This window comes from Microcebus murinus, chromosome 16 (assembly GCF_040939455.1).
Source record: "Microcebus murinus isolate Inina chromosome 16, M.murinus_Inina_mat1.0, whole genome shotgun sequence".
NCBI lineage: Eukaryota > Metazoa > Chordata > Mammalia > Primates > Cheirogaleidae > Microcebus > Microcebus murinus.
Window position 1 is genome coordinate 30193658 of NC_134119.1, and position 13557 is coordinate 30207214.

Below are 13557 nucleotides of genomic sequence, written 5' to 3' on the forward strand. Positions count from 1 at the left end.
TTAGGAGGAGGGAATGGAGAGGACAAAGGCCCCACGACAGGGAAATGCTTGGTGTATTTGAGGAACAGCAAAGAGAGAAGGTTGAAGTGAAGAGAGAGAGGGAAGACGGAAGGAAATGCCTTGAAAGGTAGGTAGGGCTGTCTCATATGGGGCCTTGTAGGCTGTCATGACGATCATTCATTTGCTGTTTCATTCATTCAACACGTATTTATTGAGCATCTACTGTGCTCTTGTTCTCAAATGCCTGGAGACAGACCATAAGCAGGTAAACAAGCAAGTCTGTAAATACAAACACCAGGTAAGAGAGATACTAGGAAGTGCTGTTTTCTGGTGGTTCAAGGCCCATTTCAGGGCAGAGACAACTCAGACCTGCTAGCAGAGTGGGGCTTCTCTCTCAGCGGGTGGGTGCCTGCAGGGAGGCAGCCGGAGACCTGCGGGCCTTCTTTCCTCTCCCCTCCCTTCAAGATGGCTGACAAAGGCCGGGCTGGGTGGGAGGAAGGGAGGAAGGACGGGTCCCTGGGTCCACAGCAGGGTGACTGGCAGGGGCACGCAGCGCCCAGGTGGCATAGAGGCTGAAGTGGGGGTAGAGGGGCAGAGGGGAGACTGGGCTGCTGTGTGACTCCAGTGGGGCCTTCCCCTCTCTGAGCCCGCGCATCCAGACCTGTGCGTGTAGGTGTCTGCCCTAGGGATGCGGGGCGGGTGTTAATGGGCCCCAGAAGGAGTCTCAAGTTTGGGGGCATGTGTGGAGCCCCCCTTGGGGCTCATTAGCCCCGTAGGAGACTTAACAGGCCGAAGGCACCGAGGCGGCGTCCGGGGAGGAGGGGCGGGAGGAGGCTCCCGGAGCGATTTCAAATTTCCCTCGTCCCCTCCTCCCGGTCCACCCGCACTCGGGCCGGGCTCTGAGTGGCTGCGGAGGGGGCGCCCGCGGGCGGGGGCGGGGCGAGGCCCGGGCCCGGGCTACAAGGGAGTGGGCGCCGCCCCCTCCCCACCCACTGCCGCTGCCCCGCCAGCCCCGCGCCGCAGCCTCGCAGCAGTCGTCCCGGCTTCGCGGCCGCAGCCCGCGTGGACGCTCCGAGCGCCCCAGACGGTCGGACCAGCCCCCCGGCTGGCAGGCGAGCGGGCGGCCGCGCCCGGCCGGCAGCGCGGGGGTTAAGTGGCCCAAGTAAACGTAGCTTGGCGATCGGCGCCGGAGATTCGCGAGCCCAGCGCCCTGCGCTGCCGCCGCCAGCCTCCCGCCAGCCCGTCCCGACCCGCGGCGCGACCGCGGAGCCGCGCCCGAGCCCGCCTCGCGGCAGGTGAGCGCCCCGCGGCCCCGGGAGGCTCGTCGGCCGGCGGCTCCGAGGACTGGTGGGGGAGGGGACCGCGGAGGGCTCCCGGGTCTGCCGGGGAGACCCTCTCCCGGGACCGCCTGGGGAGGGGGCGCGCACCGGGCTGGAGACCAGGCTGGGGTGGCGGGGCGCTGAGGAGGGGTCCCCGGCCCTGTGGGGATGGGAGGCGGGGAGTGGGTAGGAAGCGGGTGGCGTGTATCTGACGGGAATAGGGATATGAGTGAAAGGGACACTTCTGCTGCGCTCCGAGACCCCGAAGGGGAGAGAAGTGAGTCTCAGGGTTGCCAGACCTCCCCGGGGTCTGGAGTCAAGGGGAGGAGGCGTCCCTTCCGAGAGGAGTGGGACAGGGGTTTTGCTCATGGGGGGGTGTCCTCACCTGGCCTGGGCCACAGCGGAGAGGCTAGAGGGCGAGGGAGGCAGAGCAGGGAGTTCTGTTATGGATAGGTGAGCGTCTGTCCCTTATGTCTCGGACCTGGGGGCTCCAGGCGAGGGGCTCTCCCCACCCCGCCCCGAGTTTCGGAAAGAGTTAGTGGGTGCGGGTGCGGGCGAGCAAGCGGCCCGCGGTGTGCGCGCTGGTCGGGGGGTGAGCAAGAGGTCTGCTCCCGGGGTCCTCCGAGCTGAGCCGCCGAGGCCAGGCGCAGCGGGGCTGCCGGGACGCCCTCGGGAGCGGCGGCCTTCCTGAGCGCACCTGGCGGGGAAGGAGCCGGCTAGGGGCGGCGCCTCCGTGCCTGGGCCATGCTGCCTGCCCTGGGGGCTTACTTTCCATTCTTTGCCTTCAGGCATGAGCCTGTCCCCACTTTCCAAACTTGCAAACTGAGGCATTAAAAGCTCTAGCGCCATCTCCTTCCTGGAAGCCAGGTTTCCATGTTCGTGGTGGTTTGGAGGGCTGTTGTTAACCCCCACGTTACAGGGGAGACTTAGCGAGTTAGCGCTGCGCTTGGGCCCAGGCTTTCTGCTGGAGGGTCTCACCTGTGGCTGGAGTGGGGGCCCAGCCCTATGCCTGTGCCTCTAGCCTCACTCCTTTTTTCATTCTTTTTTTTTCCTTTCAAAAATTCAGCCGCACAGCCTTAACTCCTTTTATCCTCCCCAGGGCTGGGAGAGAAGTTAGCTAGGCTCCTGTGATCCCTTCTCCCCCCAAAGTTGAGAGGTGTTTGAATTAAAGCGAATTAATGACAGTATGAACTTTGAACTGCCTGCCTCCTCAATTTTGGATGTGGGTTTTGGTGGGCTGATAGTTGTTTTTGGAAGACAGTTCTTACTGGGGGGGCCCTCAGCACTCAGGATGCTGACTCGCCTCTTCCCTCCTCTCCAGGCCTGCTGTGGTTTCTTGTTCACCGGCCGCTGGAAACCCCAGATGCAGACCTGATATTTTTCCAGAGTTGAAATGATGGTACTTATTTTATAGGTTTGGTATACAGGAAACACTCAATACATGTTTGCCATTGTTAGCACATGGGCTAAGCGGGCTGCTTTCCTTAGGGAAGCATAGGTCTTCAGCATGTGTTTAAATCCCGTCTTAGCAAGTTCGTTGCCCTCCCTGTGCCTTAATGATTGCATCTGTGAAATAGGAACAATCCTACCAATCCCAGATTGTGTAAGGATGAAACCAGTTTTATGTGTGATTTAACCTCTTCAGGCCTCTATCTTCCTCAGATGTTCAGGTGTAAGAGCCCCTACCTCACTGGGCTTGTGAAGTGAGCTAGAAGCTGGCAGAGGGTCAGCACATTATGAATGTTTCATTTATTAACAAATACCCCTCACTGTAGAATGGTCTTTTCTGAGAACTGGGGATATAGGGAGGCATCTCCTCTAGCCCCTCCTTTTCCTGCCTTCATGAAGGTACTCTTCCTTTTTCAGCTATGAAAGCTTTTTCAAATCATTGTCCAAGATTTGGGAGTTGTCAGGAAGGACTGCTTTTGTTCCCTTTTGAAAGGAACCATGGTTTTGTTTTATGAGTTGGGGCCATTTTTAACCCCCCAACCCCCAAGCTTGAGGCCCACTGTGAAGGTATAATTGCAGAGCTAAGTGTGATCCTTTACCTTTCCCCATTGAGGTGGAGAGGGCTGAGACAAAGGGGCCAAGGCTGGGGCCAGCCTCATCCTGTTCCTTAAAGCCATAGGCATAACCAACCCCTCACCCCTTGCAAAGGCCAGGGGGAGGGGAGCCGCAGGGGGCTAAGGGAGGAGCCAGGGAGGTGGGGCTGGGGAAGTTGCTTCCTTCCCTTCCTCCAGCCACATGGAGCTTCTGATCCAGAGCTGCCTGTCACCCCTCATTATTGCAGCCCCATGGACCTGCTTCCAATGGGGGTTTTGGCAAATTGTCCTGGGAAAACTTACTTTGGGATTCCTTTATCCTAGACACAGCTCCCATGCTGGCTGTCTCACCTCCAGGTTCAAATACCTTTGTCTGAGATAGTCCTTCCTAAATATGAAACTCTTATGAGTCCCATACTGTTGTATGTGTTCCTTCCCCCGCCTCTAGCCCTTGATAGCTATAGGACCTCAGCCAAGGTACATTTTTCTATTGTGTGGTTTTTTTTCTTTTTCTTAAGTCATGAATTCAGGGTTATTTCCAGTTTCATAGAGAACCAGGGCTGAAAAAGTACAGACTTATTTCACATGTAGACCTCTCTCTCATTATAAAGAGTCTGGGCAGATTTGTCTCCCTCGTGGGGGGTTGATGTTCTCACTGGCCCCCTTTTACAGATGGTGGAACTGAGGCTCTGGGAGATCCAGTCATTTCTGCATCCTGGTGGTGAGCATTTTTCAGAACACTTTATCTTTTCAGAACCCATCTGCCACCAGTGCCACACAGGGACTCATTCCAGCAGGGAAAAAGCCCAGTGCAGATGTTCACCTGGTTGGATTTGGAGCCTGGCAAATGCAGAGGGAGCCACACACAGGGCTGCTGTCATTACCTTTTGGCTCTTTCCTATCTGAAGTGGGTACAAATACACCCTTATCTAGCTCAGTTGTTAGGGTTAAATGGAATTCAGGGGCCTTTTAGCTTAGCAAACTTTAGTTTGCTCATTCACAAAATTAGTTAAGGCCCCTAAATCTTGTAAAAAGCTTATTATCTGTTGGGTGCTAGGCAGCTGAGGCCGTAGACCACAGGAGCCAGGGCTTTGGGGTAAAGTCTGGGTTTACATTCTTGCTGTCCAGTTACAGGCCCATGTCCTCAGCCTTATTTGCTTCACCAATAAATGATGCATTTTTGGATGCATCATTATTGGATATAAGTGATACATTGTTGGCCAATTCCAGGGGTATTGAAGGTTAAGTAGATTAAAGGCACACATTGAGGATTCCATAAATGTTGAGTGTTTTGATGGCAAACACTAAAATTAACAAGTGGTTTTTATTTATTTCTTCCTGAGAGAAACACAACTGCAGTTAATAGCATTCCTGAGAATTTTTTGAGGGAATAAGGATGAGGAGGACCTGTTTTGTGTGGGGAACTGGAATGTTTCAAAAAAAAACATTGAACTGTGGGTTTTTTTTTTTTTTTTTTTTTGAGATAGTCATTCTTTTGCCTGGGCTAGAGTGCCATTGCGCAAGCCTAGCTCACAGCAACCTCAAACTCCTCCTGGGTTCAAGGGATCCTCCTGCCTCAGCCTCCAAGGTAGCTGGGACTACAGGTACTAGTTTTTTCTATTTTTAGTTGTTTAGCTAATTTCTTTCTATTTATAGTAGAGACGAGGTCTTGCTCTTGCTCAGGCTGGTCTCGATTTCTGAGCTGGAGCAATCCTCCCGCCTCTGCCTCCCAGAGTGCTAAGATTACAGGTACGAGCCACCGCGCCTGGCCTCAACTGTTTTTATGTGAATAAAAATCAAACTTAGTCTTCAGAGGCCAGGAACGAACTGCATGTTGTTGCCTGCAATTTCACCATCCCAAGGTAATCATTGTTTTGCTATTTTAGGGCTTCTCAATTTCTTCTAGAAATGGAGAAAAATATAAATAGGACCAGGAGAGCACTTCCTAAAGGACATGACCTAAGGCATGTATAGTGTGGCTGCGAAAGTTGGTTCAACTGGTAAAGTTCACCTCAGAGGGCACTGCAGTCACCACTGGGACTGGCTTCCATGTGGACAGGACAGTTTCCGGAGCAATGGGAAGAGAAAGTTTGTAATTAACAACATTGGCTTCTGTTTCTTGTTCTTCACCAGTTAGCCATGGTCAAGTTGCCTAAGTCACTTCATTCACAGATTTTTTCCATTAATTCTGATAGTATGGGCATGTCCTCTGCTCTAGTTTAAATCCCCATGTCTGTCTGTCCATTCCCTCTCCCTTCCTCCCTCTCTCTTTCTCTCCTTTGTAATTTTGCCACTCAGGAATCAAATTTAAGTTTTGTATAAAACAATCTCTTATAACCTTTAAAAATCGAGGGAGAGTGGTAGCCATTGAAAAATCGTGAGCAGGAAATTAGAAATGCATTTCCCAGAAAATGAGAGTTGATAGGGGGGAGAGAGATAAATATAAGTTGCTGTGAAAAAGGTTCTTTTTTTTTTTAAAAAAAAAACAGAGTGTCACCCAGGCGCTGTGGCTCACGCCTGTAATCCTAGCTCTCTGGGAGGCCGAGGCTGGTGGATCATTTGAGCTCAGGAGTTGGAAACCAGCCTGAGCAAGAGCGAGACCCCGTCTCTACTATAAATAGAAAGAAATTAATTGGCCAACTAATATATATAGAAAAAAATTAGCCAGGCATGGTGGCGCATGCCTGTAGTCCCAGCTACTCGGAGGCTAAGGCAGCAGGATCGCTTGAGCCCAGGAGTTTGAGGTTGCTGTGAGCTAGGCTGACGCCAGGGCACTCACTCTAACCTGGGCAACAAAGTGAGACTCTGTTTTTTGGTTTTTTTTTTTTTTTTTTTTTTTTTGAGACAGAGTCTCACTTTGTTGCCCAGGCTAGAGTGAGTGCCGTCGCGTCAGCCTGGCTCACAGCCTGGCTCACACTCCTGGGCTCAGCAATCCTACTGCCTCAGCCTCCCAAGTAGCTGGGACTACAGGCATGCGCCACCATGCCCAGCTAATTTTTTGTATATATATATTTTTAGTTGGTCAATTAATTTCTTTCTATTTTTGGTAGAGATGGGGTCTCGCTCAGGCTGGTTTCGAACTCCTGACCTTGAGCAATCCGCCCGTCTCGGCCTCCCAAAGTGCTAGGATTACAGGCGTGAGCCACCGGCACCCGGCCTGGAAAAAGGTTCTTAACCAATAAATTTCCTTCTGGGGAGAGGTGAGAGGTTAATGCTGACCAGGTGTATGTCAGGGAGAGCAGAGGGAGGGTAGGCAGTGAGACATGGCTGGGAGCTCCTATCCTAAGTTTGAGGATATAAACTTGGATCATCACCTCACCTGGATTTTCTGCTTCTGTAAGTCTTAGTATAGATGTTGAGTCTCCTGGCCTGCTGGAGTGCTCTTTGACATTTTGTCCTTATATTCTACTCTGGGCAATAATCCTAAGCCTCCAACTCCTCTATGTGAAATTTTGTCTTTTATATTTTGAACAGTTGTTAGCTACCCTACAAATTCTATTTTTCATGGTGTCCTTGTTGTATGGATACATCTTTTATTTGCCTGATAATATTAATTCTTATAGTGTTTAGTGCTCCCTCCAATATATTTTATTTTATAGTTTTCATTTTTAATATGTAATTAATACATATTAATATTTTAATATGTAACCTCCATATTTGAGAAGGACCAAAACTTATCTGTGGGACTTGACAACTGAACTTTCCTCTGGGACAGTGACTTGAATTTGTCTTTGGGGCTCCCAAAATCTGAAGGAAGTTTTCTGCTAATGAGTCTTATTCCCCAGAGCAGAGAAATCTTCCAGTGCCTTCCCTGGGAGGTACAGCCCTGGCTGTAGGGCAAGGGTACAGGGGAGGTCTCAGTCCCACATCCATACCACATGGCCAATCTGTAGTCTCTTGTGTTCTTGTCTAGAGCCTCAGCCTCCTAGTGGAGAAAGAGGAGTGGTTGTCTTCCAGAACAGGTTGAGGATGGGGACCGGGGAGAGGAGGCTCTAACAATTCCTTTTCCATCCTGCTGCAGCCCCACCTTCTGAGACTGTTTAAGAATCCAGCAGCAGTTGCTTGGGCTGGAGCTAGTGCCCGGACCCCTAGCCCCTGGAGAAAGGGGATGATGCCACCTTGGTGGGTGTTCCCAGCAGCCAGCACAGTGTTGGGCTCCTAGCATCCCAGCTCCATACTATGTGCAGTGACTTGTCGTAAGCAGCGACAGTGGGCATCGCTCCCCCATGAACATCCTGTCCTGCAGCATTGGAACCCAGAGGAGATGTTGAGGGTGAGTGGGAGGAGTGGGGAGTCTCAGCAGGGACTGAAGAGAAATAAGTAGAGTGTGAGTGAACTAGGCTGCACGCCTGAATAGGCAGATGCTACTGGCAGGGTTTTTCTGGATTATAGGGGAGGTAGTATGCAACAGGAGTTAGAAAATTCTATGCAAATGTGCATAGAGGTGTGGCCACAACCTTGTCCTCTTGAGCTGTAGGCAAAAGTGTTTTTTTTTTTTTTTTGAGACAGGGTCTCACTTTGTTGCCCAGGCTAGAGTGAGTACCCTGGCGTCAGCCTAGCTCACAGCAACCTCACACTCCTGGGCTCAAGCAATCCTGCTGCCTCAGCCTCCCGAGTAGCTGGGACAACAGGCATGTGCCAACATGCCTGGCTAATTTTTTCTATATATATATTAGTTGGCCAATTAATTTCTTTCTATTTATAGTAGAGACGGGGTCTCACTCTTGCTCAGGCTGGTTTCGAACTCCTGACCTCCAGCAATCCACCCGCCTCCGCCTCCCAGAGTGCTAGGATTACAGGCGTGAGCCACAGCGCCTGGCTGGCAAAAGTGTTTTGAATGTAAGAGCAGTGCTGGTGGCCGGTGGAGTGAGGTGGCTCACGCCTGTAATCCTAGCACTCTGGGAGGCCGAGGCGGGCATATCGTTTGAGCTCAGGAGTTCGAAACCAGCCTGAGCAAGAGCGAGACCCCGTCTCTACTATAAATAGAAACAAATTAATTGGCCAACTAATATATATAGAAAAAATTAGCCGGGCATGGTGGCGCATGCCTGTAGTCCCAGCTACTTGGGAGGCTGAGGCAGAGGATTGCTTGAGCCCAGGAGTTTGACTTTGCTGTGAGCCAGGCTGGACGCCAGGGCACTCACGCTAGCCTGGGCAACAAAGTGAGACTCTGTCTCAAAAAAAAAAAAAAAAAGGAGCAGTGCTGGTTTTGGGGTGAATGTAACCTGTTGTCTGAACTTGGTCTATCTTGGTTTTCCCTGACTACTCTCTCCTTACCCTGCTGACAGCTCCTTGAGGACAAGGGGCTGTCTGGTCTTTGCCTTCCATTGACTCCTAAGTGCCCCCAATGGTTCCTGAATTGTAGCAAGAACCATATCTGAATGGATAGGAGTGGCTCTGGAGGTGGGACAGGGGAGGCATAGAAGTGGCCCCTCTTCTGTCACAAAGATGGCTGTGGTGAAGGCTTATATGCCTGTTATATGCCAGGGCTGCTCTTTCCCCTTAGTCCTCTTGCTGACACTGGGAGGAAGGTAATCAGGTTAGGGAAGTCTTAGCCTAACAAAAAGTGGCACTTGAGGAACAGACTTGGGAATTAAATTCAGGCTTCCCCATGTCCTTGTCACAAATCTCATCTATGTCCTTATGGTATCCTAGGAAGTTTCATGTTGAGCTGTAAGCACAGGGCTGAGTTAGAGGAACTGCTCAAGTAGCAAGGAATCCAATCTGCATTGAATACTGTTGGAAATTTCTTTCTAAGTCCTCTGCCTCACAAGGTGTGTTGGGTTGAGATGCTCTAGTTGGTGCCTCTGACTGTACAGGTCTTCCTTCAGGCCTGCTTCACGGCTGTGTTGAGGTGGGAAGATTGGAACTAAACCTCCATATTTGAGAAGGAGCTGAACTTTTTTGTGGGGCAGTGACTAGGTAATTATGGCCAATTTTTTTTAAAAAGGTAGTTTCTGTGAGACCATGGGCTTTTTTTTTTTTTTTACCCATTTGTATAGGTAATTCCTTTATCTGTAGGCTTTTGACTTTTTCTCCTCTTTTCCCCTTTTTGTGAATATAACATGCCTAGTTTTCTAGTTTTTCTTTGTATTGTGAAAATTTTGTCTTTTTTCCTATACACAATGTACAAGGACTTATGGTAGAAATAATCTGAAATGATCTAAAAGTCTACCCATGTTGAAACAACTAGAAATGCTGCCTAAATTTATCTGTGCAGAGGTAAACTGCCTGGAAAACAAATCTAGGGATGAGAAGAGAGAACTAGAAATGAGAGAACACAAACTAAGGGATACTTAAGACCTTTAAGGAAAAAATTTAACTTTTCCTTAAGGCTGGCAGGCTTGCTCTAGAACAGTGGTCCTCAAACTTTTTAAACAGGGGGCTAGTTCACTGTCCCTCAGACCGTTGGAGGGCCGGACTATAGTTTATTTTTTTTTTTTATTATTATTTTTTTTTTTTCGGACTATAGTTTAAAAAAAACTATGAACAAATTCCTGTGCACACTGCACATACCTTATTTTGAAGTAAAAAAACAAATGGGCAAAAACACCTGCATGTGGCCCACGGGCTGTAGTTTGAGGACACCTGCTCTAGAAGGTGTGAGCACTTATAAAGCTATAGTGATTGAAAGTAGTGGCAAGGAGGCCGGGCATAAAAAAAAAAAAAAGTAGTGGCAACGGATAAATACCAAATGGGAAAGTGAGCCTCCAAACATCCTACGTGCACACATGAGGATTTCACAGAAGAGGAAGAGTTGGGATATACTAGTCACAGATGTCTGGCATTCCCTGTGGTAAAAATATTAGATCTCTACCTCATGCCACATACAAATAATTGGGTTGATTAAACCTGAAAGGCCCAATTCAAAGAAATGTTTCTTGGACCAGAGGAGTTAAGTCTGTTTTCTGATTGTAAATGTAACACGGGTATAACATGAATTTATATAGTAAGAGAAAAGTGCTGGAATAAAATGGCTTAATGGCATATGCTAACATTAACAAATGGGATTGCATTGTGTAGGTTTCATATCTTTTTCCCCCACTTCTCATGGCTTCATCTAACAATGGCTACCATTGAGTTAACAAGTCTCATTGGCCATTTGTTTGTAGTTTTTGCTTTGACAAACAGGACTCCAGTGACTACCCTTGCACATGGGTCTTGAGTGAGAGCTTTAGGCTGTGTGAATTCTGAGCAGTAGAATCTTATGTATCAGGATATAGGCACTTGGCAGTTTAGGCGAAACTGTCAAGGTGACCATCCCCAAGGGCTGAACCAGTATCCTCACTGTAGGTATTTAGACTTGAGATTTAAGGCATTCCTTTTTTTTTTTTTTTTTTTGAGACAGAGTCTGGCTTTGTTGCCTAGGCTAGAGTGAGTGCCTTGGAGTCAGCCTAGCTCACAGCAACCTCAAACCTCCTGGGCTCAAACAATCCTCCTGCCTCAGGCTCCTGAGTAGCTGGGACTATAGGCATGTGCCACCATGCCCGGCTAATTTATATATATATATTAGTTGGCCAATTAATTTCTATTTTTTTATAGTAGAGACTGGGTCTCGCCCAGGCTGGTTTTGAACTCCTGACCTTGAGCAATCTGCCCACCTCGCCACTCTGGCCTCCCAGAGTGCTAGGATTACAGGTGTGAGCCACCCACTGGGCCTGAGATTTAAGGCATTCTTAACTGTAACTAAGGGTACAGCCTACTGTGGGGGAGGGGCAGAGGCCCAGGGGGTGGTTTCCAGAATAGTGGCCTCCTTTCTTTCCTTAGCCCTCTTGGGAGAGGACAGAGGGTCCTGGTCTCTGGTTTGCAAGGGGTTGGTGGCCACAGGAAGGGGGTAGCTCCCAGAATCCTGTTCCTTGTGCTGCCTTACCCCTCATTCTCTGAGTGGCCTTGACCCCTCTGGGGTTGCCACACCCTTCCAAGGGTTTCCCAAAGTGGGCGGAAGGGAAGGAAGGGGCTGCTTGGTTGCATTTTGTTTATATGTAAAAAGTTTTAGACTCTATAAAGTTACCATATATTTTCAGATCTTTCTGTATGCTTCTCAGTTTTTGGTGTTTTTCCCTATGAATTATCTAAAAGGTAACAGTAATTTTATTCCATTCCACTGACAAACATTTGGGTGTTTTTTGGAATATTGCTTTTAATAACAGCGCCTCAAGGAAAATGCCCATAACCAACTTTTTGTGCTTGTCCTGCTCTCTCCCTACTTGGACAAATTCTTTTGATAATTCTGATTAATATGCCGAGGCCCACTTTTACTGTATGATGACAGCGGTGCCTGTAGGCATGACCTAGAGGCGCTGCACAATTTCCTTCTGAGTTATTGGGGGGGGTGAACGGATGCTTCTTGATTCGCCTTTGTGAGGCAGAGCTGGGGAGGGGCAAGGTGACACATGGGACCCTGACATCTCCAGGGCCTGTGATGTGTCTTCTGCTTTGGCATTCTCTGTACCGACTACCCGGTGAGTTGTCTTATTTCACAGATAATAAAACTGGGATTTGAGAAAAACATTGAGGGCTTTTTCTTTCTGCTCTCCTGTAAGTCTGATCTTTTCTGGAATTTAGTGAAAGTTCCTTATCAGACAAAAGCACTGAACTGAGACCTTGTCTACTGCCGCTGGCCAGGTGGACAGCTTGTGTCTGGCCCCCTTTCCTTTGGATGTGCTGTCTCTGCTTCCCAGATGCCTTCCTCTCCCCTGCCCCTCCTGGGTGAAGTGTCCTTCCCTGGGCCTAACTGTTATAAGGATACTTAACCACATTATTTTATGATGCTTTTTAAGATCTGTCTCCTGGATTAGGCTTAAATTGCTGTAGCTTCATAGCTGTGAACCTGGGTAAAAGGCTGTGTTTCCTCCGAGCAGTTCACTTATCCCTAAAATGAGGGATAGTAAGAGGGCCTTGTTCTTTTTCATTGTGGGGTGCATGGTAATTGCCCCCTCTAAGCCATTCTCGTGGAATCTTGGGCAGTGGGAACAGTGTAGAAAGACTTGTGCAGATCAGCTTGAGGGGAGGACTCAGGAGTTCAGATTTCCCTTCCACATGGTGTGGAGATGGAACTTACAAGTTTGTAAGTGTTTTTTACTTCACCCTGGAGGGTTGGCATAGATGCCAAAGTGGCCCCCTTTCCCTCAGCTTCCAGTTTCATGCCCACTAACCACGCCCATCCTGCATTGTGAGGTCTAATTAATGTAATTAACGTTTACAAGGTGCTGCAAAATAGCTCTGGTGCTAGTGCCAGCCTGGAGGAAATGAATGACATCAGTTTTCAGCATTATTGCTGGGTTGGGGGGAGTCCCTGAGCATCCTGAGTCTAATTGGGGGTGCCACCCACCCCTCTGTCTGCCACATTGCATTTGAGCACGTCTGACCTGGTTCAGTGGGGGCACAGGCACCCTGCACTAATGAGGAAGGCACTTGGGGGAGAGCCTTGCGGGTGGGCCTCCCCAGCGCTGCTGCCCACCCTTGAATCACATGCTGGACCCCAGCCTCTGGGAAAGGGTCATAGTTCACCTCTCATCACAAGGTTAGGCAGCCACCTCCTGTGAAGGTGAACAATTGCCACTATATCATGTCTCTCAGCCTTGCAGCTCCCCTCATCCCTGGGATGGGTGATGCATTGTTCCTAACTTGTATAATTCCTGTTTAATGTTCTCAAGGCACAGCAGTTACAGGCACGTGCCCTGAATTGCCTAGGCATGAGACTTGGCACTGCCACTTTGCTGGGTGACTTAATTAATTCAATTGAGGCTATTGAAGGCAGGTGGATAATAGGACCTGCCTCAGGATGGGGTGGGGGTTAAAAGATATTGGATTGTGTTCAGCATGCAGCAGGGACCTGGAAACTCTTAGCCACTAGTGATGTGAGGATGGTGGAGTGGGATGAAACAGTACAAAAGCCAGAGTGTCAGCTACTCGGGAAAGATCACTTAGTAAGGTGCCACCTCTCAGGAAGGTAACCTAGCAGAGTTTATCCTTCAATGCTGGAATGTTAACACTAGACAAAGCAGTTGGCTTGTGATGGGGGCCACATTATCTGGAAATGCCTGTCTTGAATCATTAGAAGCCAAAGTGAGGTACTTGGGAAGAGGTAGGAGAGATGTGTATCTACCAGTACACACCAATACAAGGTGCTCATTTCTCCCTATTTCTAAGAGCATGTAGTTCTTTTTTCTTTTTCTTTCTTTTCCTTCCTTCCT

General features: G+C 49.2%; 1 protein-coding gene across 3 annotated transcripts in view; it reads left to right on the top strand.

The window, feature by feature from the left end:
* The first annotated feature begins 1157 nt into the window (after positions 1-1157).
* The window catches only part of DNMT3B (DNA methyltransferase 3 beta), a 41025-nt gene continuing 28625 nt past the window's right edge, over positions 1158-13557 (top strand). For all 3 annotated transcript variants that reach the window (XM_012754947.3, XM_076011031.1, XM_076011032.1), the window contains exon 1: positions 1158-1295. The gene's annotated coding sequence lies outside the window, so the exon portion shown is untranslated. The remainder of the gene's footprint in view (positions 1296-13557) is intronic.